At 40.6% G+C, this 4,925-nt stretch overlaps 1 long non-coding RNA gene across 1 annotated transcript; it reads left to right on the top strand.

The window, feature by feature from the left end:
* The first annotated feature begins 2,147 nt into the window (after positions 1–2,147).
* On the top strand, positions 2,148–2,808 carry LOC123518320. Its single transcript, XR_006678757.1, has 2 exons — positions 2,148–2,271; positions 2,742–2,808. It is a non-coding gene; the product is annotated as an uncharacterized LOC123518320 (long non-coding RNA).
* Positions 2,809–4,925: the final 2,117 nt, after the last annotated feature.

The raw sequence follows: 4,925 nt of genomic DNA, 5'->3' as shown, positions 1-4,925 counted from the left end.
TTTTCTGTGCACTTTCCATGACTGAAAGGAAGGTTTGGGTGGGAGCGCTCACCACAGGCCAGCGGCAGGGACCTGCTGGTCAGTGAAACTTGAACGCGTGTACAAGTAGCTGATGAGTTTCTGTGCGTCCATTCGATGCGTGCACAGAAACGCTCATGTGAAAGCGGCCTTAGGTGTCCTTCATTTCCACAGTTAGGTTAGGTTAGGTGTGTTGTGTCCTTCATTTGTACAGTTAGGTTAGGTTAAGTGTATTCTGTCCTTAATTTCCACAGTTAGGTTCAATTAGGTGTCCTTCATTTCCAGTTAGGTTCAGTTAGGTGCGTTGTGCCCTTCATTTCCACACGACTGTTTTCCAAGGTTAGAGATATGACTGGTGGGGTTTTCAAAAGTGTTTCTTCAGTTAATAATGCAGAAATTTTGTCACTGCTTCTAGAACTGTAAAAACACTTTATTCTCTCACCACAACTATTTTTTAAGAGTAAAGAGATGGCTGGCAGGGTTTTCAAGAGTGTTTCTCTTAAGAAAAATGTTACTGATGTCGGTATCTCGGGCAACCTACGGCAATGGATCACTATAGTTTTCTACTTGGTCGATCAATGAAAGTCACAATAAATGGTCATTTTAGCAATTCTAAGCCAGTACTAAATGAAGTCCCTCAAGGTTCAGTCCTGGGATCCTTGTTATTCCTCATCTTTATAAATCACACCTGCTCCCAGTTACATTGCAGTTACAAAATGTTCGCCGATGATCTCAAGTTACATTTTCATTATTCTGCTTCATCGCCTGACTCTTCCCTTTCTCTTCCCAGCATGGAGGTTAATATTGACTTGCTGTCATCTACCGCTGCTTCTTGGGGTTTGAGGTTTTCCACTGGTAAATGTGTCCATCATCGTTTTGCTAGACAGCGTTGCGCCCAGGCAGATATCTTCCTAACTCCTATCTACCTTCTAAATTGCAACCCAATAAACCAGAGTTTCTCACATATGGATTTGGGAGTAACAGTTGATAAGAAGTTGAAATTCCACCACCACAAATTGTAATTTGTAAAGCTGCTAAAGCCGGGAGTATTGCCACCAATCTTTTGAAGTCAATTGTTTCTCGCTCGGCTAACTTTATGTCTACTCTTTTCATCTCTGATGTTCGACCAATTTTGGATTTCGTGTCTCCAGTATGGAATCTTGGATTTCTGGGCCAAAACAGGCTCTTGGAATCTGTTCAACGCAGGTGGACAAAACAGATTACCGGACTGTCTGATCTTTATATTCTGATAGGCTGTCCTCATTGGGTTTGTTCTTATGAAGGGCAGAATGTTGAGGCAAGATCTTATATAATATAATTGTTACTGCATTTTTCACGATCTCTCAGTCATTTTCCCATCTGACATTTTTACGATATCACCAATGGTTGGCACCAGAGGCCATAGATTCAGATGCAACATTCCCACTGTGAAGTCCGCAGACGCTTGTTCTTTTGTAGAATCGTGCAGAAATGGAATTTACTATCCCGTGACATTGTTGATGATCCCAGCCTCCCTACTTTTAAATCCAGTTTGCAATCTTTTTTAGTTGAAGATTTGTTCTCCGCTTGATCTTATGTTTATCCCCTGTTATTTTCATACTTAGTTTTCTATGAATGATACACTCTACCAGTCTTATATGAACATGTATGAATAGTGCTGCCCGTGTGACCTGACTGGAGTACCTGTCTTGAACTCTTGGGCCTGTCCCTCTCTTGTCCAGTCTGGCTGGACTTAGGTGGCAAAGCCCTACTAGGTGAATTGACCAGGTGATCGGTGGACTTTGAAAGATAGTCATATCCAAAATCATATCCAAAACTGGAAGTAGCATTGAAAGGGTTAAAATATCGACATTAGAAAAAGGAAGAAAGAAAAAAAAAAACTAAACCAAAACTAAGAGAAAAAATAAATAAAACAGTATAGCAACAAAAATTCACCAAACAACTGAAAAACGAGAGATATAAAAGTGATAACCATTATAATATGAACATTGCAAAAAATAAAAATAAAAAGAGAAACTAAATCAAGACTAACAAAAAAAAAACATACTAAAAATATAAATGTACATTACTAAACAACGAGAGGGACTGTAAAAAAAGCAAAAATAAGAATAAAATAAATCAAAGCAAGTGTTCCGTTGTGGTCTCTAATAGTGGCTGGAGCCTGGAGGAAGCTTTGCGTGTGTCAAGTAGCCATTATTTGGACGTCGTATTTAGCGTAACCCTATGGCGGCAGCGTCCCTTACTACTGTCAGGGTAAGTGGCGCCCTTTGCCGTGCTGTGGGCGGCGTGTGGGGGCCTGGCCGACGGAGAAATAGGCGATATAAGATGGTGGTGTGGCATTGGTGTTTTGGAAGCGTCAAATAATTTTTCCTAGCTTGTCATTGGTTTATTTGCGCCAAGTGCGTGTTCACGTGTGCGTAGTTTATAATAATATACTATCCTGACTATAGTGGGAGCGGGGTGTATTTGTGTTTGTATGTACGTGTGTTGGTAATTCACTGTTTCACTGTAATTCAATATCTATGGTCGTGTGTGTGTGTCAGACTAGTACACTGCCCTAACCTAACCTAACCTAAGTATTGCTACTGTGAGGTTAGAGAATTGTTAGTCATCTTGGTGAAGGTTAGGTTAGATTTATGGCACTACCAAAGTATAGACATCTCATCTCTCTCTCTCTCTCTCTCTCTCTCTCTCTGATATTAATCCAGTTTGATTTGTTTCAGATTCTGTTAAGATATGGAGAAAGACAGGCCAAGGGAAGAGGAGGAAGAGGTAGGGGAAGATAGGAAGAGAAGAAAGAAGGAATGAAGAGGAAAAAGAAAAGGTAAAACAAGAATGAATATTGTTTTAAGGGTTTTCAGGGTACATTTGATGTTTTGTGGTGTTTTCCAGGGTGTGTTTGATGTTTCAAGGGTCTAAAGTTAATGTTAAGTTAGGTTAGGCAAGATTAGGTTAGGTTAAGTTAGGTTTGGTTAGGGTTAGGTTACATTTGGTTATGTTAAGTTAAATTAGGTTAGGTAAGTTAGGTTAGATTTGGCTAGGTTATGTTAGGTGTGTTGTGTCCTTAATTTCCACAGTTAGGTTCATTTAGGCCGCTTTCACATGAGCGTTTTTGTACGCGAGTTTGGGTGTGCTGCGTTTTAACTTTAAGTGGAGTTCAGTGGGACCTTTCGCACAACGTGATTTGCGGATGTACAATGCAGAGCCAGCAAGAACACCTGTTTTTTCTGACTCACGCATTCTTGCTGACTACTAGTGGGAATGAGAGCTTTCACACGAACTTTCTAGAATGCATGCACACAGGTCCCGCTGCCATATCAGTCATCACTTCCAGTTGGGTGAGGTATGTTACACATCACGTTCTGGTGTGTAGTTCATTTAAGTATGATATAACAGTCATGATTTATGGAAATATGCATAGATATTTGAGCACAATTGATATACATGCATGCATACACCATATAGCCTATTAATATTAGTTAATGAAGAACATTTTCAGACGAGTAGCAGGATGGCATACCACAACACTGAGGAGTATATTTCTGAAATAGAAAAGAGGCCTGCACTATGGGATCCTTCAAAAGAAGAATACAAGAACAAGAAAGAAGAGGCATGGTTAGAGGTTTGCTGCTCGATCTATCAAAATTATGAAGAGAAAACCGAGGTTAAACAAACACCGCTTTTTTCTGTGCACTTTCCATGACTGAAAGGAAGGTTTGGGTGGGGCGCCACCACAGGCCAGTGGCAGGGACCTGCTGGTCAGTGAAACTCGAACGCGTGTACAAGTAGCTGATGAGTTTCTGTGCGTCCATTCGATGCGTGCACAGAAACGCTCGTGTGAAAGCGGCCTTAGGTGTCCTTCATTTCCACAGTTAGGTTAGGTTAGGTGTGTTGTGTCCTTCATTTGTACAGTTAGGTTAGGTTAAGTGTATTGTGTCCTTAATTTCCACAGTTAGGTTCAATTAGGTGTCCTTCATTTCCAGTTAGGTTCAGTTAGGTGCGTTGTGCCCTTCATTTCCACACGACTGTTTTCCAAGGTTAGAGATATGACTGGTGGGGTTTTCAAAGGTGTTTCTTCAGTTATTAATGCAGAAATTTTGTCACTGCTTCTAGAACTGTAAAAACACTATATTCTCTCACCACAACTATTTTTTAAGAGTAAAGAGATGGCTGGCAGGGTTTTCAAGAGTGTTTCTCCAGTTTATAATGCAGAAATTATGTGAATGTGTTGTTATATCAGTAATATGCAAGTGTGGGAAGATTTAATGTTAGTTTGATAGTAAGTAGTGAGTGTTAGTTGTGTTGAGAGAAATTCAATAAGTCAGTTAGGTAGACACTGTTCATCAACTAAAGTCAGTTCATCAAGTTTAGTTAGTTCACCTCCCAGTGTCTCCCAGCCTCTCCCAGTGTGTGTGTGTGTGTGTATATTTACCTATTTGTGTATTACAGGGCCCGAGCTAAGCTCTCTGTGTCCTGCCTCCTTGGCCACTCCTGTCATATCTCTCTTTCATCTGATTGACACACACTGCATCAACGACATCACTGCTCAGTTTATTCCACTTATCAATACTACGATGCGGGAAACTGTACTTTCTCACGTCATTTAGACAGATGTCTTTTATTAGTTTTTTTCCATGTCCTCGGAGATGATTACTTGTGGTCACCTTTATCAACTCTCTGTCCAATATGTCAATCTTGTTCACCAATTTATACATAGTTATCATGTCTCCCTTGTTCTTCTCTCTTCTAATGTGGTCAGCCCCAGTTCCTCAGTCTTTCCTCATAGTCTAACTCCTGAGTCCTGGTACCATCCTTGTTGCCAGCCTCTGTACCCTTTCCACCTTCTTCACATTTTTCTTCATATGCGGTGACCAGACAAGCTGCATATTCTAACTGGGGTCTTATTA

This window comes from Portunus trituberculatus, chromosome 43 (genome assembly GCF_017591435.1).
Source record: "Portunus trituberculatus isolate SZX2019 chromosome 43, ASM1759143v1, whole genome shotgun sequence".
In the NCBI taxonomy this organism is placed as follows: domain Eukaryota; kingdom Metazoa; phylum Arthropoda; class Malacostraca; order Decapoda; family Portunidae; genus Portunus; species Portunus trituberculatus.
This window is presented reverse-complemented; position numbering and strand designations above follow the sequence as displayed.